The following is a 22757-nucleotide window of genomic DNA, read 5'->3' as shown; positions in this document are numbered from 1 at the left end:
CCTTTCTCTTCTTCTTTATCCCTTCTCTTCTCTTTCTCTTTCTAGCACTTCATTATATGCTTTTAATATTTTTGATACAATTTTTAATCTATCATTTGAACCTACGCTTTTGTTCGTCACAAAATACTGGGTTAGTACTTCTCCCCCCCTCCCCCTTTTTTTCTTCACACTTTTTTCACACTTTTTTTCAAACGTTTTCCCCATTTCAAAATGGCCGCCGTACATGGCAATTAGCAACTCTAGTACGACGACTGCTGAACACAGTCTGTCGTCTATGTTTACACTTACTTTCCCGTCCATGGCGGGATCTTAAATATCCGGCGTCCCCCTCTCTAAAATCTTGGACACTCGGACGCTGAGCATTCACATGATTAGTTGGACGGGTGGCATACGGCCAGGCCCGTCTCTCTTTCTCTTTTTTCTCTTCCGCTCACCGGCCCCTGTGACGCTCTGGCCTGCCGCATAGCAATCAATTGCCATACTTGTTTCCAGGTAAGGCTGAGATAGCCTTTTCTTATGAGCGCGGCTAACTAAAACATTTCAAATTTACTTTCGAAGGTTTCGCTGACTCCCTGCTGGACCTATATATTTTATACATATGTTTTATTCCCTTAATACAAACGCAATATTTTCTGCTCACCTGTTCTGAATACTAGTGACCCTTGTCCCCAACCATATACATTGTCATGGGTTTCTTTTTTCCTTTTCCTTTCTCCCTTTTTTATTTAGAATCTCCACATGCTTTTGTCTATTTGCATATCGTGAACAACAATTTCGCATCAATTGGAGTACTACCATTGGTATGTGTGTTGTTTTTTTGACCTGAATTTACCTTTTGTCATTTTGTGCTACTTCTTGGCCACCAATGGGATTTCAGACTTACTCGCTGAGGGATACTTTCCTTCGAGCCTTTATAACGCTATGTGCACTGGTTTTTCATAAGGTTCTCACTTTAATACGTTTCTGTGTACACTCTTTCACGATGTATCTCTCGAACTTCATCTTTGATCTCTCGTTTTCTGATCGTTTCTCCTTGCTGGTTCTGTCAACTGTACATGATTTGATATTGGTCTGGATTAAGACATTGTCTATACATATTTTTTCTTTTTGTAATATTATTGTACTCTTATAAAGTAACCTTGCTGTCTGTTGTTTTTTTTGTTATATGTATGTATAGTAATATTTTGTATGTCAATTTGTTTTGTTCGTGCTATTTCACGTATGCCTATTATATTATCTCATTATTCTATGGTTATATGCTACTTTGCAGCCCTGAAGAAGCCCATTTGTATAGGGCGAAATGCGTTGGCTGCTCCTTTCCATGAACCCTATGTTGTAACAAGCTTCTTACATCAATTAAAGTCTTCGAGAAGAAACTAATAGAAGCTCTGCATCATTATTTGCTCAATAGTATTGGACTTTTTGTACTCACTGTGCTTTACTGGATATCTTGAAGTGGTGCACCCCCGTATTGCTTTTGTACTGTTGGGGTGTTTTCTCACCCCTCAGGCTCTTTTTTGCAGCAGGGGCCTTGGTGGAGTTGCACACCATAACAGTCTAAACAAGCCACCTTTGGACACACTGTGATCTATTGGGTACCAATAGGGATTGATGCGTTCTCCTTTGGGCTTGCTGCATCCTATTTGTTTAACTCTAAAAGTAACTGGTGAATTTCTATGGTTTTGTATTTTCAAAATGTGAGCCTTACCATAAAGTCCCTGCATCCTTTGTTTTTTTCAGTGAATTTCTATGTTTTTTTAATGTATAGTAATTTTCATTACTATACATTAATCCAACCACCGCTGCACATGGCCTTTAGCCATGCGTGGAGGCAGTTGGACACAGGGCCGCAGCCAGGCCCTGGAGCCAACCCCCTATAAGCACACAACCTTGCACCGTGCATGGCCTTCGCCCATGCACATTGGAGGTTGCCAGCAAGACCTGGCCTGCAGCCAGGCCGTGCGTCCAACCCTGCTAATCACCCAACCCCATGCTGTGCACAGCCCTTTGGCCGAGGGTGTATCTGGGGGTGAGAGTGCCTGTGAGAGTGTCTGTCTGGGTTTGAGTGCATACATCAGTGTTTCAGTGGGTGTGTCAGTGTGTGTGTGAGTCTGTTAGTAGGTGCATGAGGGAGTCAGTAGGTCTGTGAGTGGGTGTTTGATTCATCAAACGGCGCCAAAGATATTGGCAAGTCAAAAAACGCTTTTCCTATTGAAACATGGTCCCAACTATAACTACCTAGTGGCGACCACCTCTAGGCAATATCTATCTATCTATCTATCTATCTATATAGACCAAAAGACTATCCGGAGTGTGGAAGCTGTAGCGCAGCAATCCAGGCCGGGGTCTGGAAACCCCAAAACTCACTAACTAAAGTCATCCTTACGTACTAGGCTATGGCCGAAATGCGTTGAGGGGAAACCTGTTTCCTGATTAAATGAACTTAGCAGCTTTTCGAAGGTGTCCAGGCTTTCCTTGTATTCAACACGTAAGGATAGCTTTTATATATATATATATATATATATATATATATATATATATATATATATATATATATATATATATATATATATATATACATTTACCAACTTCCTGACCTCCTGACCTTCCTCAATAATTGTACCTGTATTTAAAAGGGGAACACGGAAGAGCCCTACTTGATTCCATGGCAAGATCGTTGGCAGAATTGTTTTGGTTAGACTGCTGCCTTTGGACCTCAAAGAATAATACTCTGTCCATCATTCAATATTGGTTTAGGAAAGGGCTTGGGACAACTGAACAATGTTTAAACCTGCATCTCTTAGAGAGCAATTACAGGTTTGCAAAATATAGCTCTCTCTGTTTAGTATTTATGGACGCATCCATTGCCTTCAACTGTGTCAAAAGGTCTAAACTGTGGGGCATTTTGACAGATATGGGTCCTGAAAGCAGACTGGTGGTCTGTTTGAGATTGTTCCACCTGGATCTAGTTGCCTCCATGAGGTATGGGGAGGGAGAGGACTATACTGATACTTTTCCACTAAGGTGGGGGACGGGGGGACGGTCTGGGATGTGTGTTGGCGCCCATTTTGTTTATGTTTTATATAAACAGGCTAGAATCTATCCTGGTGAACTTAGAGTCAGACATTCCTGTGTTAATAAAAAAACTATTCCTGCATTTCTGTATGCAGATGATGCTGTTTGCTTGCTAGAACAGCAAATAGCCTTAGTTCATTACTTGTCTCTTTTGTTACCTGATTGAAATATCTTGACTTGGAAACAAACCTCTCCAAAGCCTTTATTATAGTTTGTGACTCTAAAAATGAGAAAACATGTTGTATGATTATAAAGGATAGGACCATTGAGAAAGTACTCACTTTCCTTACCTTGGTTTAATGCTGGATAATTCTAAGAAGGATAAAGGGTCGCTAAGGAGATTGCCCTTGTTAGAAATGGCCCTTTCCGCAGAGTAAGCCCCAAACATTTTGCCTTCCTTCTCTTATTTCTCTGACACTCTTTTTGTTGGTTTTAGGATTCTGGGCACTTTACCACTGCTAAACAGTGCTACAGAGCATGTGCTGTCTCCTTTCTACATGGTAACATTGGCCTAACCACAGTTGGCATATTTAATTTACTTGTACGTCCGTAGTAAAGTGTACTACATGTGCCCAGGGCCTGTAAATTAAATGGTATTAGTGGGCCTGCAGTACTGAGTGTGCCACTCACTTCCTGAGCACTTTAAATATGACTCAGGCCTGCCACTGTAGGGCCGATGTGTGCAACTTTTAAACTGCCATTTCGACCTGGCAAGTGCAACTTGCCAGGCTCTAACCTTTCTTTTTATTTCATGTAAGTCACCCCTATGGTAGGCCTTAGTTAGCCCCAAGGGCAGGGTGCACTGTATTAAAAAAGCTGGACACATACTTTTAAGTTTAACATGTCCACGTAGTGAGAAGCTGCTAAATTCATTTTTCACTATTTCAGTGCCTACCTCTCCCATAGGATAACATAAGGATTTCCTTAAAACATCTTTTAAGTGTAACTCCTAATTGGGAAAATATACAAATGTGGAGTTCGGTGTCTCTGGACTCACAATTAAAAATCACAACTTTTAGAAAGTTGCCATTTCTTAGTTTAACCATTCTGTGCCTCTGCCTGCCTCTGAAAACACGCCTGGGTTGGGTAACAACTGGGCTCTGTGAATTCCCTCTAGACAGGCACACACAATGAGAGATTAGGTGTGAATTGATGGGTCTTAATAGGCCTTAATGGGCCATTAACTGGCTTGATGGGGGAACGGAGCTTAGCACTTCCTGACTTACACCTGAAAAGACTTGTCCTGTCAACCCACAATAGGGCTTAAAGATCCTGTATTATCACTCCAGTCAGCTTGGAGCCAGGACAGGGGAGGCAGGGCTTCTGTACATGTCAAAGGCCTGCCTCTGTAAGCTTTTCCCACCTCCCAGAACCAGGGCATCAAAGTATAAATACTGGACCCCAATCCCCACCAAACCAGATCTCTACTGGAACCAAGGACACTCTGCCAGGAAGAAGGGCTGCTGTGCTGCCAGGAGGGACTGCCACTCTGCAACTGCATTGCTTCCTGTGCTTTATAAGGGGCTGCTACTTTGCTACTTGCTTTGCTGTGTTAGTATGCTGCTTCTGTTTTGCAGTGAGTGGTCTTTCTCTCTACATCCTTGAACCAAATAATTTCCAAGGGCTTATTGGCTTACCCCCCATTTCTTCTGCAGTCTCAGGGACATCAAAGACTGTCTGCAACTCATCTGCTCCAGTCATTGGACTCTGCCATCTCTGAGTCTTCCCATCCAAGTGGTGCCCCCACAGTACTGGACCTTTGGAAGAAGGCCTAATGCTTTCTGTGGTTTTCATGAAACTGCAGCGAAGCAACGCAAAGAGACACCAAGCCACGGAAAGCCTCACTGCACAGCTCCTCAGGATCAATGCAAAGGGACGGCAAAGCCCACAAAGCCTTGCCACACAGCTTCTCTGAACTGACACCAGACAATGCAAAGCCTTGCAAAACAATGCCCCACAGACCGTGCACTAGGATTTATGGTACTGTTTTCATTGGGCTCAAGTGGGTCCCTGTAGCCAGCCTGAGCTCCATTGCGGTCAGCCTGAACTTGTGACTTTGTCCCACTCCAGCATGACCAGATAATCACCATTGGCATGTTATGCTTCTATGCGCTATTTTCACCTAAATCTTTAAAATTGCACACCACAGGATCTACATATAGGATTTTTGTTGTTTTGGTCTTGTTTTACTCAGATAAATATTCTCTATTTTTCTAACCTGGTGTCTTTCACTGCGTTACTATAATTAAGCATTGCACCAATACTTTACACATTGCCTTCTAAGTTGAGCCAGCCTGCTCTGTGCCAAGCTATCAGAGGCTTAGCACAGGTTAGTTTTGGTTCTGTTTCTGACTTACCCTGACTAGGAATGTGGTCCCTTCTTGGACAGGGTGCATACCTTTGCCAGCTTGAGGCCCAATTTCTAACAGTACCAAAGTATGTTCAGCTGTGGGTCTAAGTGGGAAGTTTGCTTGTGCAATATAATGTTTTTTTTAGTCGGGGTTTTATTCCAATGAAAGATAATGTATGCGTGAATTGTTGATTTTCAAATTTTTAACAGCGTTTGTAGTAGATTTTGTTTTCTTGGGTTCTAATGGTGCCATTGGTGTTTTTATTACATGCATGTGCATCTTTTATGATATGCTTTTCAAGAGATCAAATAAAGAGTATTCCATGAAATTCAATTCCACTCACCACTGCCCACATGGGTTTCAGCAGGTGCCCTTAGCAGAGCAGCTGGGAGTGCACTACAGAGCCAGCAAAGACACATTATTATTTTTTAAATCTGCTTATTTACACTTAGACTGTAATAACTTTATTTTTGAACTGACAATTGCTGGCCTACTTTACACCTGAATTTGCAAGCAAGAAGAATGCCACTACTTGCCCTCACTACATAGCTTGTAACTCTCATCCAAGAATGTTAAATCATAATGCACACCTCTCTTGTATGTGACTGCATTGTTTGTCTGAGAGAAGTACACCACCACATCTAACCAGCAATCCTCTGTCTGGGGCCTGCCGGTAGCTAAATCTAACAAAAACTGTGTTGGATCTCATCAATTGCAGCTCACAACAGCCTCAGATACAAATATGCATCTCTGCCCTGCATGTAGGATGTTTCCCTTTTCCATTACCAAATGTGCAAGATCAATTTGTTTCCATGAGTATTTCAACTACTTCTTGAAAGATCATACAATCAAAATGCCTTAGACAGCTAGGTTCCAGCTGAGATCCTCAGAAAAATAAAATCAGAGCCTAAGGCCACCAACTTTCCCTCCACTCTCAACATGATTGTACTGCTGCACCTTCATAGAGGCACTGGACTGCTTGTTGTCCTACTAATGCTCCTCTGCTACCAAAGATGGCCACTGTTCAAACCCCTATCCACCTACCCAGTCAAGAGGCAGAGAATACATGACTGCTTAGGTCCTCCCTCATGCATGTAATGAATTCAAGACTTCCTGCACTAACTTTGTGCATATGTAAAACGTTTGACCAAAAAAACATAGAATGCCAAAATATAAATTCAAAACTTTAGCCTGCCTAAACATCAACTTACAAACATAGCCCCGTACAAAAGTTGCCAGCTGTTTTACATTTAAAATTGAAGCTAAACTTGGTTACCACCTATTGTAGGACTGTGTTAATTTCCTATTTAAACAGAGCCATACAGGGTGAAGAAAAATACAGCTCTCTTTGCCCAGTCCTTCTATTCTAACAATAAGCAACAATAGACATTCTGTAATGTTCATTTATTTGATGATGTCATCTATTGTGACACCATTCACCTTGATGGCCCCTTTCACTTCAATCTTTGATAGTGAGCCTGCACCAGGCAGACCTTTGACGAGATGACAGCAGACCAGTTAGGTCCTGTAGTCTTTGTCGGAGTGGTGGCACATCACCCTAAGTTTGTGGGTGATAACAACGGTGTTCAGATCCATATTCATTTATTTTCTATTACCATTTTGAATGTTTATTGACTTCTGTTGCAGATTCAGAACCTCTGATCCTGAAGAATGTCATACACCTCATAGTAGAGTTTTAGGCTGGCAGAAACATGCCAATACGTTTATCACTTTTGGGTTGAAGTAATACAAACTTCATATTTTAATACACCCTTGGAGAGGTTTAAGAAAGTGTTTTCTTGTTCCACTAAGATGTATTTTTAATCTATGCACCACCTACACTACAATCAGTCATACTTAGCCACACCTTGTTAGCTGTCAAAGGGCCCTGCCCAAAATCTGAAGAGCTCCATGCCAAATGGGAATTGTAGTTCGTACTACTCACCTGTGAGATGTGGTGTGGGGAGAAACCCTATGATGAAGCACGCCACCTAAGGGTGTCTGAGGGTTTTTGGCCTTAAAATAGATATTTTGCTCAAATCAGGAGACATTCAGGTTTTTTTGTGACCCTTCCAATATGATTGACGCATTTCCTTTGTGATATGGTAGTGAGTTAAATGATACATGCTGATAAATGTTTGTATATATATATATATATATATATATATATATATATATATATATATATATATATATCTCACATTATAGTTAGCTTCTGAATTTACTTGCATAAAATCAGAGAAATTCAGCAGTTATAGTTAGCTTTATTCCAAGTAACTATAACTCATGGCCTAAGGTAACTATAACTCCTACCCCGCCATGCTCAGTTTTTTCTTCAATAATTTTACTTCTAATGTTTCATTGATATTTTTATTAGGGCTGAGCAGAGCTCATGGAATTTCACTCTGCAGAATTCTGCGGAGTAACCGAAAAAATGTGGAATGCCGCAGAGGTCTGTGTGCAGGCGGAGCAGTACTCAGCCTCCCTTATATGTGGTTCCGGCAGTAAGGATTGCGGCCCGGGCCATCATAGCACAAAGGGTGAGAGACATTAGGCTTCTCAAAGTAGGAATGCAGCCTTAAAACCACACTAGCTACATAAGGTGGCTACCACTGGGATATGATAATATTATTTTCTTACCCTGTTCCCTTTCTCATCTTCGTCATTACTTACTGAAGTGTTGTTACTCCGCTTTGGTGGGCAGCACATCGTCAGAGGTTTGGATCGGATGATGCATCTACTTGAGTAATCCCTGTCACAAAACTGAACCATGCATGGTCCGGCACTCTCTGTCTTTGCCCACACTCACCTGACATTAGAAGGCAAATCCCTAACATCTGACTGCACTCTTAACGCCTGAGGTACGCTGCTTACCAGGGCTGCAGTTAGCATGCCCTGCCCGACAAATCCAGCTCCCCAAGCTCTAGCCGGTGCTCTGTTGGCCTCATAGTCTCCCCTTGGGACTCTTTCCCCCTCTGCAGCTCCAGCGCATGGACAACATGAGCGATCCATGAGGTGGAGGGAGCAGTGTGGGGAAGGGGCTGCCTCTGGCCGGGACTTCTTTCCTCTTTAACTCCTGAGAAAGGGGTGGGAGAAGGGCTGAGGGCAGCCTCCTCCTGCTGACTTGTACATAATCCCACTAACTCCTGGTGAGGTTGGGAGACTTCTTGCTAGTTTTGGTTACTTGGTGGAACAGGACACTTATGCCAGAAACTTTTATTTCATAGGTCACAGGAAACCATTTCATCCTCATTATAGACAAAGGGAGTTATTACAACTTTGGAGGAGGTGTTAATCCGTCCCAAATGTGACGGATATACCACCAGCCGTATTACGAGTTCCATAGGATATAATGGACTCGTAATACGGCTGGTGGTATACCCGTCACTTTACCGTCACTTTTGGGACGGATTAACACCTCCTCCAAAGTTGTAATAGCCCCCAAAATGTTTATAATGGTTTATTAGAGTCAGAGGTCTGTGCTTTTAAAATGTATGTAATTTCTCTATGCCTTGAGCCTAGCACTGTTCTGTGAGTATGATAGGGTGAGTGCGAGTGCTCTAGTAAACTACGTTCTGCCAACGGTAGACAGAGTTTTTTGCTGAACTCTGCGTTGCAAGCGGAGAACGGAGTAGCAAAAACTCAGAGAACTCTGCTAGCGGAGCAGAGTTTGCCACCCACCCCTAATTTTTATTGATATTATAAAAGTTGTCATGAGTGCTGCAGTGTCTGGGGTACTTAGCAGTGCATGGTGAGTGTGCAAGTTAAAGTTACCTGGGTTGTGATTTATAATTATTTGAAATAACTCTAACTGCTGAATTTCTCTGGTTTTGTGCAAGTAAATTCAGAACCTAACTATAACAGCCCTTTTACCTTTGTTTTTTTAAGTGAATTTCTATGTTTTTTAAAAATCTATTTCTTAATCATAACATAGCTGTAACCTTTCGGTTTTCAGTGAATTTCTATGTTTTTTTTAACTTAAATAATTTTCATTACTATACGTTAATCCAACCACTGCTGCACATGGCCTTTGGCTTGGCTATAGAGCCTGGCCTGTGGCGGGCCCTGTAGCTAACCCCATAAAACCACCCCACCCAGTCCCTGCGGACAACTCCCCTAGCCACCCAACCCAGCTCTGCCCACATCCACTAGCCATGTGTGGTGGGAGTTGGCCACAGGGCCTGTCTCTCTGGGTGTGAGAATAAGTGTGAGAGGGTGTTTCGAGGTGTGGGTGTGGGTATCAGAGTGTCTGGGTGTGAGTGTGGGTGTGAGAGGGTCTATGTGGATGTGAGAGTGGTTGTGAGAGTGTCTGTATGGATGTGAGAGTAGGTGTAAGAGGGTGTCTCTGGGCATGACAGTGGGTGTACGATTGTCTCTGTGAGTGGCTGTGTAAGTGCCAGTGTGAGTCTGTGAGTGTATGTGCGAGAGTCTATTGGGTCTGTGAGTGGGTGTGCATGAATGTCTGAGTGGGTCTGTGAGTGGGTGCTTGAGTGTCTAAGTAGGTCTGTGAGTGACTGTGTGAGTCTGCGTGGGTCTATGAGTGGATGCATGAGTGTCTGAGTAGGTCTGTGAGTGGGTGCATGAGTTTCTGTGTGGGTCTGTGATAGGGTGCATGAGTTTCTGAGTGGGGCTTTGAGTGGGTGCATGAGACTCTGAGTGGGTCTGTAAGTGAGTGCACGAGTCTTTGAGTGGGTCTGTGATTGAGCATGTGAGTCTCTGAGCAGGTCTGTAACCTTGTGCATGAGCATGTAAGTGGGTCTGTGAGTGGGTGCTTGTGTGTCTGAGTAGGTCTGTGAGTGGGTGTGTGAGTCTCTGAGTGAGTCTTTGAGTAGGTGCATGAGTGTGTGAGTACATCTGTGAGTGGGTGTGTGAGTGTCTTTGTGGGTGTGTCAGTAGCTGTGTGAGTGACTCTGCTACCTAGGAACCTCACCTGCCCTTTTATCCAACAAGAGTCCACAGCTTTGTATGAAATATCTCCCAAATTGGAATTCTTTCCGCCTCCTTGGGTAAATGTCAGGTGTACATTCTACACTTCAACTCTGCACTGGAGCACAAGGAAATGTCACCAGTAACCTTGTGTGCATTTTGGCGACATGATCCTATTGCCTGTTTCTTTAGAATTTTGTGATGAGATGAATCCTTCTATAGAGGCCAATGAGACTACAAAGACATAAATCTCCTCCAAACAAGGGTCCTTCCTCTTATCTATTTGATGTAAGTGCTTCTTTGTTTTGTGGAGATGTCCTCCTATGCCTGGGCATCAAGGACACATCATCAAAGTCAGCAGGAAACGCACTGCAGGTCCTTTGGGAAGCTGTCCATCATCCTGGCAAAATGGGGGAAGACATGAATACTATTAAGGTGAACAGAGCAGGCGCAGCTTGCAGTTGATTTGCACATTTTCATAATAAAAATAAGAAAAGTCCCCTTTTCTTTTTTTTACTTTTTTGTTGGACTCCATTGAAGCTGAGGTCTAAGATGGCTGTCAATGCTTCCTTGTTGAAGTGCTGGCAGCCAATCCGATATCAGCACGGGGACAGTTGGATTTGCGGAGGATCCACGTCCCTAGATATCTCTAATTACTCCAAAACTACTGAACGGATTTACACCAAATTGCAAAAAAAGCACACTTTCCGGACCAAGAGCTAGCTTTCTGTCAAATCTGGTGTAATTCTGTTTAGTGGTTCGGGTTGCAGGCGTGTTCAAAAATATGAAAAATCTGATTGAGGTAGAATGGGGAAAACGTGTTTTGGGACCCCCTTTTTTTCTCAGCTCCAGCTTGACAGATCACCCCAAAACTTCCAACACAGCAGCTATCTATAAAAATATTTTTTTTCCTCTCATTTAAGTGGTGGATTCCCTCTGTGCTCCTCAATAAAAGGGGGCATCAGCAACTCATGGTCTGCTGCTCCCCTGTGAATACCTTAAAATCCCTCTCACTACTTTCATGAAAAGATCTGATGCCTTTGGTCTTACTGCAATGTTGATTATATTCAGTGATGCCTCCCACATGCTGCTTTTCGGCTAAAGCTTCATCCTTTGTCAAAGTGCAGAAGGGCATTTGTAACTTTTATATGTGTAACTCAAGGTGTGTAGAAAGCAGCAGACCAAAGTTCCACGTTAATACAGCTGTACCAAGGCATTCATGAGTAAAGAGTTATGCAGTTCTTACTTCAGAAGAGGTGGAAGTTGCTGACTATGATGGTCACTGGTAAAGTTCCTGACTAAGAATTGATTGGGGATAATAATACCGACATCTCCAGCACGCCTGTCATTGTCTATAATGTAATAAACAGTTTCAATACCAAAGGAGAAATCTCAGGCAGTTTATTATCACCAGGTTAGTCAGAGACTATTAAGGATGACAGTCGGCCCTTGACAGTTAGCTGTTGGCTCATGAAACATACCAAGGCAAGAGGATGTGGAGGTGGGAACAGGGAAGGGAAGGAACCACTATGGAGAAAAGACACAGAAGGGAAATCAACAACCAGTAATGCTACTACTGTCATTAAAATAATTTTTCCTTGAGTAGCCACGTTGAGCCTCAAAGGCAAACAATTAAGGACACAATCCCCACTAATAAAAATACCTTAAAATCTGAAATAAAGTCTTGCTACAAGGGCTGTATCAGAGTTTGAAAGTGGAAGAGTTAGGTAACTTCAAGCACCACCACCTTTCTTATCATTACCACTTTCAATAGTTTCTCTTCACATGTTCAACATATCATTATGTTACCTCTTGAATGTGTGTCTGTGCAAGCAATCCTCTGGGTAATCAGCTGAATTTCATGGAAGCAGCCCACGAGACCTCATCAGACAACCTCTTTTCATATCATTCAGCATTTCCATCCTTGAATCCATCCAGATGATGCTCTCAATAGCGCAGTTCCTCAAATGTCTTATTTCCTCAGATGCTGATCAATCTCCAGCATCTGTTTCTCGGGGATTCCACTTTTTGCACAGCAGGTGATATCGTTCTTTATCGGTCCCTGCATATTCAATGGAAACAACCTCTCACTTATCTCCCACTGCTCTCACAGCCACTCATGTGGCTGTGAGTGGCTTCCACATGCATCTTTTTAAAGTAACACATCCATCCTCTCTGCTCTTTATGGGACATTATGAAAGCCACAACTCTCATAGGTATTTTTTAAAACCTATTCTACTTCAAATAAATTAGCACACTGAAAGGATAGAAGAATAGGAGTAAAATAAACTTTCAGAATAGTATTTAATATCAACCATGAAAAACTGATTTGATGGCAATGGGTATTAGAGGGGTGAGGCAATGCATACTGAGATCATATACTTATTCACCCTTTTGGTGTTGTGTTTATTTGAAGGCAGAATACATGTGAGTTTGAATTCAGTATTATGAATTGATTGTTACCTCATAAAACCCAGTCACTTATGAACTTTACATGTTGTTTGTGTTGGTAATATTTTTTAGAAGTGTGCCTTATTAGAAGTCTGGGTTCAGCTCCTGTCAATCATATTAGTTTTGACCCTGAGTGGCCACCGGTAACTTAGCAGTATCACAGAAACTTAAAATGAGTGGGAGACAAAACAAGTTATCTTAAAATGTAAGTGTTGTATTTAACCTAAGTAAGAAATACTCTACTGCCACGTCTAAACAGCCCCCAGGTCAAAAAACAAATATATTTACATAATTTTTTTACAATGTGACTATTGCCCAAAGGCACTAGAATGTCTTTACATAAGACATAATAACTCACATATAACAAATTAGAAGATTAAAAGTGGCATTTTCAACCCTACAATTCAAAAACCAACTTCACCAAAAGATGTATTTTTAAATTGTAAGTTCAGAGACCCCAAACTCCAAATCTCTATCTGCTCCCAATGGAAAATTACACTTAAAAGATATTTCAAGGCAACCCCCATGTTACCCTATAGAAGAAATAGTCCTTGCATTAGTAACAAATGCATTTAGCAGTGTTTCACTATCAGGACATGTAAAACACAACAGTACAGGTCCTACCTTTTAAGTAAACTTCACCATGCCCATGGGGCTCCCTGGAGCCTACCTTATGGGTGACTTACAGTTAATATAAAGGAAGGTTTGGGCCTGACAAGTGGGTGCACTTGCCAGGTCGATATGGCAGTGTAAAACTGCACACACAGGCACTGCAATGGCAGGCCAGAGACATGTTTGCAGGAATACTCATGTGGGTGGCGCCATCAGTGCTGCAGGCCCACTAATAGCATTTGATTTACAGACCCTTGGCACACCTGGTGCACTATACCAGGGACTTAATAGTAAATCAAAGATGCCAATCATGGATAAACCAATCACCAGTACATTTCATGAAGAGAGCATCTGCACTTTAGCACTGGTTAGCAGTGGTAAAGTGCCCAGAGTCCTAAAGCCAACAAAAACAGGTCGGAAAAATAGGAGGAAGAAGGCAAAAAGTCTGGGGATAACCCTGAAAAAAGGGCCAAGCCCACCTGTCAAATTTACTGCATTGCTGCAAGGACCTGCATTATGATCTCACAAACTTTGGCCAGTGTGAAATTGTCAGTACAGGTCTTCCATAAATAGCATGTTGTTCCTAACACTGTTATTGTTACTACTTGGAGTTGGATAACTAAAGGGTGTAGGTAGACAATCTTTAGATTTCAAATAACATCACTTGTGGTCCTTTCTCTGGCCACATGGCCAATGTATTTCTTTGTGCAATGTGTGGTATGGCCATAAATGTACCACCCATTTGGTATCATAAAGATCTCTTACTTCTTATCATACTTCTTAGGGCTATAGAGGGAGGCTGGCTATTCATCCCCCAAAAATATATGCCATAATTACTAAAGCTGTTCTCCAACCTAAATAGGTCGTTTGGTAGTTCAACTGACCCTAGACCTTGATGGTTAACATTTAGGGAAGAGCCACGTCTTCAGTTCTTAAACTTATGGGAGCAAGGTTCTTTTTTTTGGCTCGTGGACTTGGAAGGACAGTCCTCATACCCAGTGCTTTTTAAAACTGGAAATTCTGGGTAAGTGAGAAGTAGAAAAGTAAAGGCTTCTGGAAGGACAGTAAAGGTCAAGATTCTCTTGCACATATGAGGGGCCTTGTTGCATCCGAGCCCTGTGCAGAATGCATAAGCTTTTGAAGATTAGTTGATTTGTTTGTTGATAAGGAGCCAAGAGCATGTGAATTCTTCTGGTCAAGCCATGAACAGTTTGTGCCACCAACCTCTGCAGGAACTGTATTTGCCAATGCATACTAGGAGGTTCAAGAAATATTGCATTCTAATATTACAGTCTTGAAAGAATAGCCATCTATTTCGCCATATGTGGACAAGCTACTGCTGACAGAGTACACTTTTTAGGAAACAGCCTATGAAAGAAATTGGGTTGTTAGTTAACTGGGGTCTGTGCTCTAGTCAAGCAGCAACCACATTCCTAGTCAGGAGGTAAGGCACAAGCAAACCCCAAATTAACTTGAGCTCAACTCCCTGGTATCTTGGCACAGAACATTTAGGCTTAATTTAGAAGAAATGTGTAAAATATTTATGCAACACTTCAAACAGTAACACGGTGCAAACACAGCACAGAAGGAGCCCACAGCAGTGCTAGAAACACAGAGTAAAATTTGATTAATTAAAAAAAAAAACAGAACGATAAAAATCGAACTATTAGAGCCGGAGATATTGAATGAGAAAGTTTTAGGTAAAAAAATATCATCAAGAGGCGTAAAGCGACAACTGTGGACATCTGTTTGTGCCAGACCAGGACAAAGTCACAAGTTCAGACTGGCGATGCATTGGTTTGGAGGAGCTGAGAGGCTGCAATGTGGAGTCCAGCATCAACATCAAGGCTGCTGTCAACAGTTGCAAGGTCTTGCACCGGGAATGCATAATGCAGTAGCAGATCCGAAGACAATGTGGGTTGAGGTGGCAGTGCGAATCTTTGCCATGGGTCCAATCCACACACCAGTGGCAATGTGTTGATTCTTCTTGGGTTGGCGCTGCACCACAGAGATGTGTTGGGTCTGCTGGATCCACATGCTGGCAAAGCACCTTAGGCCCACTTCCAAGTGTCCAGGACTGGAATGGCACCATTTGGCAGGGCTGACTTACAGCTGACAGAGTCCATGTGCATATGCAAGGTTGTTGGAAGTCTGTTATGTCTCAGAGGCTTTAGATCGGGATGCCAGCCAACTGCTGTTGGAGTCACTCTGGGGTCTGTGTTCAGAAGGTGCACGTCAGGTCCTTCTCGCCCAGGCAAGAGAGCAGCAGGTCCGCACAGAAAATCAGGCATCCAGCAAAGTGTGGTCCAGCAATCCTTCGTCCTGGCAAAGTATCCACAGGTCCAGAAGTGTACTGAAGGGGTGGTGTCTGAGATTTATCTTTTATACCCTCGTGTGTTGGTTCTTGAAGGTAGGAGAAACTTCTAGACAGTGACTTTGAAGTGCAAGGAATTCCCTGCCTCCGCTGCCCTGGCTCCCATCTGGCTAGAGTCACAATACAGGGTTGTTAGCCTCTTTGTGTGTGGATGGGACACAGCCTATTTGGGTGTAAGTAAGGGTGTGTCCAGCTCCTCCCTCCCATCCTGCCCGAGATTGGCCATCAAGTCACACCTAAGCTCCCATCGTGTGTAGCTTTCTAGGAGGAATACACAAAGCCCAACTGCCAACCGCACCCAGTCATGTGACCAAAGACAGGCTGCGGGCACCGAATGACTAAGACAGAAAAATGCTAACTTTCTAAAAGTAGCCTTTTCTGAATTGCAATTTAAAATATGACTTTATCATAAGTTTGTGTTTTAAACTGTGATTCAAGAGACACCAAACTTGAAGGAGTTATCTCTTATCATTTGGAAATTGCACTTATAAAATGTAATAAGGCAACTCCAATGGTTTGCTATGCGTGAAATAGGCCTTGTAGTAGTGAGAAAGGATTTAAGAGTTTTTCACTACCAGGCCATGTAAAATTAAAAGTACATGTCCTACTTTTTAAATACATTTTACCCTGCCCTCTGGGCTGTCCAGGGCCTACCCAAGGGATTAAAAGGAAGGTTTTGGCCCTAGCAAAAAGTTTATCTTGCTAAATCAGAAAGGCAGTTTAAACCGCACACACAGGCTCTGCGATGGCACGTCTTAGAAATGTTTAAAGGGCTACTTAAGTTGGTGGCACAACCAATGCTCCAGGCCCACTAGTAGCATTTAATTTACAGGCCGAGCACATGTAGTGCCACTTTACTAGGGACTTATAAGTAAATTAAATATGGCAATTGGTGATAAGCCAGTATTACCTTGTTTAGAGGAGAGCACAAGCACTTTAACACTGGTTAGCAGTGGTAAAGTGTGTAGAGTTCTAATACCAGCAAAAACGAAGTCGAAAAAGTGAAGGAGGAAGGCAGAAAGTCATAGGGAAGACCACCATAAGGCTGACAGGTCTAGCAGCCTCAGATAGTAAAAACAAGTTGAGGGACTCTGTTGACATGAGATTTAATTGAAACTGAATTATCTACATGACTGCCGGTTCCAAGTTGTGAAGACCAATAGTCCACAGTCCAAATCTCAGAAAAGACCCACCTAGAATAAGGGTTTTTAGTTTTATCCGAGTTAAGCTTCAGTGCATTGTCTGACATTCAGGAAGCCACCTCAGTTATAAATGCTTTAAAGCTCTCCTTAATAAGCCATTTTGCATCTTTCAGGTGAAACACCAGATGTGTACTATCTGCACAGGTCATAAAGGCAAATCTGAAGAGGTAATTAAATGAGCCCGAAGCACTACATATATTAAATATGGTAAGGCTTAGGGATGAATTGTGTCACAGTCAAAAGATGGTGGCTCCACCTGGATCTATCTGAACGTATTTGCTTTGAAAACTACCAATATATATATATAATGAGCTCCAAAGTACACAGAAGTACCAAACTGCAATATTGCCAAACGTCTTAATATTTTGTTAAGAAACAGGGGGCGAGGTCTTTGGGGATTACTGTGGAGTATAGAAGACCATACGTTATTTTTACTTTTTTTGGTTATGCTGGTGTCGAGCTGCCTGCCCATTAGTGCTGTTGATTGAACCCCGAGCAACATAAATAGCCAAGGGTACAGAGACCTTCAAATGCCTGGACACTGGTCCCACTGCCAATGATGCACTTTTGGCAGCTAAGTCTCTGTATAAAACACCATATTTGACACTTTAGTGGTGGGAAGATGAGAGTATAAATCCTTCCTACCTAGCTTTTTGAGGGTGTCCTTCACCCAGCACCTCTGAGGTGATCTAGTGTTGGACTGCAGGGACCTTGTGAACCCCCCCACTTTAGCAGCTACATTGGGGGTGGGGTTCTTTATGGGCCTCTTCTGCCTGCAACTCGGCAGGCAAAAGCTGATAATCACTGTTATAAAGGAATTTAGCATCAGTTGCCTCAAAAGAAGAGGGAACGATGGAAGGAGTATTGAATGGAAGGAAGTGTGAAAGGATGGATTAATGAGTGGGTGGGTGAATGAGTGGGTAGATAGATGAGTGGGTAGGTGGATGAGTGGGTGAAAGGATAAATAAATGGACTGGTGGATGGATATATGAAAGGCTGGCAAAGACACATTTCTGCAAAGACAAATGAATGGATGGCAGAGTGGATGAACAAATGGATGGATGGGTGGTTGGTGGATGGCAGAGTGGGTGAATGTATGATGGAAAGATGGCAGAATGGATGTTTGGTAAAGAGGGTGGATGAGCAGCAGAATGGAGTCGAAAGGATGGATGGATGGATAAATGATGGTAGAATGGATAAATGGAAGGATGGGTGACAGTGGGCTGATGAATGACAGGATGGTGGATGGATGGCAGATGGGTGGATGGTTGGATGGCAGCATGAATAGATGGATGGTTGGCATAGTTGATGAATGGATGGAATAGGGATAGTTTGTATGATGGATGAAAGAATTAATGGATGACAGAATGTAAAGTTGAAAGTGTGGATATTAGCAGGGGGATGCAGGAGAAAATAAGTGGATAGCTACTGTATGGAAGAGACAAGGGTGCTCTTCTAGGGGAGGGATGGTCTCAATTGCTTCTCTTGCTTGGTGCCATCAGAGTTTTTGGTCAAAGTGGGGGACATTTCAATTTTCTGACTACTCCCTTGTTAGACTGACTGGTACATCAGATTGAACGAAGTAAGCATCAGTGTTATACCATGACCCTGGATGTTTTGAGTTCCACTGGAGGCTTCTCAAATTGAACATATGGGCCCTCATTACGACTTTGGCGGTCTTGTAAAAAGACCGCCGAAGCCGCAGGAGCGAATATACCACCAGTGCTGGTGGTGTACTTGGCCCCATATTATGACATTTCCACTGGGCCAGCGGAAAAGTCACATCAACATTGAAGCTAGCTCGTAATAGAGCCGGCGGCATTGTGGTTGATGTGCTGCGGGTGCAGCAGTGAAATGCGCAATGGTGCTGTGCCTGGGGGCCCCTGCACTGCCCATGCCACATGCATGGGCAGTACAGGGGCCCTCAAGGGCACCCCGAGTCCACCTTTACAGCCAGCCTTTCCATGGCGGTGTTCACCGCCATGGACAGGCTGGCAGTTGGGGACTCATAATCCCCAGGGCAGGGCATCTGGCGTTGCTGCCCTGGGGATAATGACCCCAGCCTGACGGTATACTGGCGGGACCGGTGGTATGACCGTGGTGAATGCACCACGGTCATAATACGCTGGCGGAACACTGCCAGCCTGTTTGCGGTATTACAGCCAGTGTTCTGCCAACTGCTGGGGTCATAATGACCTCCATAATGCCCTAATATGGTCTGAAGTGGAAGGTACTGAAAGAAATAGGCCGGAGTTGAAAGAAAGCTAGAAGAGTCCATGGTAGGACTAGCTGTAGCCCCGCATGGATGACACTGTCCAAGATGGCCTCCGACTGGTTTACATGGCCTCAAAGTTAATTTAAAAAAGCCCAGGTTTTAGAAACAGCATTGCTACATGACTGTGTTGTGCAGCAGCACCATTAGGACTTGTCTGTCATGTGCCTTCGGTGATATGGTACGTTTATGATATTATTGTGTCTTTTATCATTTATACCTGTATTTATCCATATTTATGTTTTGCCCCTGGCATTAGTATTGATCATTTTTATTTTGTGTTTCATTAACGAACGAAGGAATGCCTAGTAGCTTTCAACCTTTCTTTAATTGACAAGTGTGTACTTATAGATTTACATTTGCCGAGTTTTAGCATTCTGGGAAACGAAACATATTGAAATGTATTTGTATGAACATATCATTCTATCACAAGCAAAAGCACATATTTCCTTAAGAAGACTTAAGTTATTTAAGATCACTATTTTTAAACTCTCTCTGTTGTTAATTTGCTGGTATTAGCCTGAAAGTCTTGAATGATACCTTGGTGAGCCATTGAGAAGTCAATTGTCTTTTTTTCATGTTTTTAAAAATAAATACTGACCAGAAAACATTGTTTTATATCTGGATGTTTCTGTGAAAATCAGTACAACAGAGAAAAAACAGGAAAACAGGGAGCGTTGTTTATAAGCTGATGGAATACTACAATCTGTGCTGCGAAGACCACACTGGGGGTATGCTTTTCAGGTTCCAGTGTGTTGCTAAAAGTAACAGAATGCCAATATACTTGCTGACAAGGCCACAGAGGCACTACCTTCTCATCCTTGTCCACCCCTCAAAAAGGGGCATATTTATACTCTGTTTGCGCCGAATGTGCGTCAAAAATGTTGACGCACATTCAGCGCAAACCGTGCACCATATTTAAACTTTGACGCCCGAGCCAGCGGACGTCAAAATTCCTCTGTGTGTGCCATTTTTTGGATGCGGGAAACTGCCTTGCGTTAATGACATGCAAGGCAGGCGTTCCTGCCCAAAAAATGACTTTAAGGCCTGTGCGCCTTATTTATATTCCTGCGTCATTTTGCGACCAGGAGGGGGCAGGCCTTAAAAAACGGCGCACAGCCTGATGTGTGCCGTTTTTTAACACCTGGGTGAGGGCAGGCGTTAAGGGACCTGTGGGCTCACTTCCATGGTCTCAGACCATGGAAAGAGTCCAAAGGTGCCCTTCCCTGCCCCCAGGGACACCCCCTGCCACCTCCACCCACCCCTGGAGGACACCCATGGATTGGGGGACCCATCCCAGGTAAGTACAGGTAAGTTGAGGTAAGTCTTTTTTTTTTTTTTTAAGTGGCATAGGGGGGGCCTAATTTGGGCCCCCCTACATGCCACTGTTCCCAATGACCATGCCCAGGGGACAGAAATCCCCTGGGCATGGCCATTTGGCAAGAGGGCATGACTCCTGTCTTTGCTAAGACAGGAGTCATTTCAATGGGGGTTGTGCGTCAAAAAATGGTGCAAGTCCGGTTTGAGGCATGATTTTTGCCTCAAACCTGACTTGCACCATTTTTTGACGCACAACCCCCATTTTCCCCTATGCCGGCGCTGTGTGGTTTGAGTCATTTTTTTTTTTCTCTGATCAGTCCGCAGCGCCGGCTAACGTCATTCCTGAAATAAGGCGCCTGCATGGCGCGTAGTAATGGCGTTAGCCGGCAGTAACATTTTTGACGCAAACCAGCGCTGGTGCTGGTTTGCGTCAAAAAGTATCAATATGGGCCAAAGTGTCACCGTTAGCCCCTTAACAGGTCTGCGCGCCGGGCAGTGATGAGGGAATGGGACCAGCCAGCATATCGCATTCACGTGACCTCACCTTTTGCTCCTCTGCGGTCTGTCATCACTAAAAGACACCACTCAAAGACCCGCCCCCCCTCTAACCCCACCCCAACATTCCAATAGGGCCATGATGGCAAGCGGATACGATTTTCTGCGTTTACTTCTTTACAAACTTGAAGGATTCCAAGGAGGACCAGGCTAAACACGTGTGTGAAATGTGTATAATTTCGAGACGGTACGAACGAACACGGGCGGTTAAAAAAAGAACCTCATTTGATGATCTTAGTTTCAGAAAAAATACCAAAAATTCGATCATCAGCGTGAGTCATTGCCGGAGTAAGATACATTTTCGATGGTCTGGCTTTTTGAAATTATATTTTAATATTCCTGGAATGTATAAACTTTTTGTAAATCGAGAAACAAAGAAAAGATGCATCAGGAGTTCAGTAAGTCAGTTCTTGTCGGAGACGCAGTTTCCCTCGTATGACAATGAAGCCCGTAATTTTGAGGTGACTGGCAGCGGCTCTGCCCTTTCTCATTCTTAGCAATGAGAAAACCATACATCTCTCGTAGCGCAGGCAGACACGCAATGAGTCCCTCGGAACATTTGCAGGGATTTCCCTTTCTAAACTCTGCATTTCTTTCATTTCTCGCACGCATATTTATGAGGTGTGAATATTTCTGTGCAGTACACCTTCATGGGGACAAGTGCCGAGCAGCAGCTACGGCTTGGAGAGTTGCTGGTTAACCTTTTCACAGAATACAATCCTTCACCACTAGCGTCTCCAGGAGTGATTTTTAGTTAGGTGCGGCATCCAGTGGACCACAGAAAAAATTGGTGGAACATGAAAAAAGCACTTACGCGGCAAACTCTCTCGGTTCCAGGACCCACATAAAGACCTGTCATGGCCACAAAGGCTTCAATCAGCGGTGCTTTATTAAGTGAAACTGCACACAAAGACCCGACGCGTTTCGGAGATTTAGGGTGTCATTCAGACCTTGGCGGACGGCGGGGGCTGTCCGCCAAGGTACCGCCGACAAATGACCGCACCGCGGTCAAAAGACCGCGGCGGCCATTCAAACATTTCCGCTGGGCCGGCGGAAATGCCCCTGCAACGTGGACGCCGGCTCAGAATTGAGCCGACGTAGTTGCAGGGGTGCGACGGGTGCAGTTGCACCCGTCGCGTATTTCAGTGTCTGCAACGCAGACACTGAAATACTTTGTGGGGCCCTCTTACGGGGGCCCCTGCAGTGCCCATGCCATTGGTTTCCCGCCATGAACAGGATGGCGGTAGGGGGTGTCTGAATCCCCATGGCGGCGGAGCGGGCAGCGGTAAACCGGCGGGAGACCGCCGGTTTACCCTTTCTGACCGCGGCTGAACCGCCGCGGTCAGAATGCCCTTGGGAGCACCGCCAGCCTGTTGGCGGTGCTCCCGTGGTCGGTGACCCTGGCGGCCACCGGCCGCCAGGGTCAGAATGACCCCCTTAGTGTTGTCCACGGTACAAGACATACGCTCCCAGCATTACTTTAAATCACCCAGTGTGGAGTGTTTGCAACATAACATAAATGACGGACTATGAATTAACTTAATGCCTAAGTAAGAAAAGGAAACAAGCATTTACAATGCAATAGGTCTCTGCATTTACTTGAGTTGGAGCTATTGGCA

Source organism: Pleurodeles waltl, chromosome 9 (assembly GCF_031143425.1).
Source record: "Pleurodeles waltl isolate 20211129_DDA chromosome 9, aPleWal1.hap1.20221129, whole genome shotgun sequence".
Lineage (NCBI taxonomy): Eukaryota > Metazoa > Chordata > Amphibia > Caudata > Salamandridae > Pleurodeles > Pleurodeles waltl.
This window is presented reverse-complemented; position numbering follows the sequence as displayed.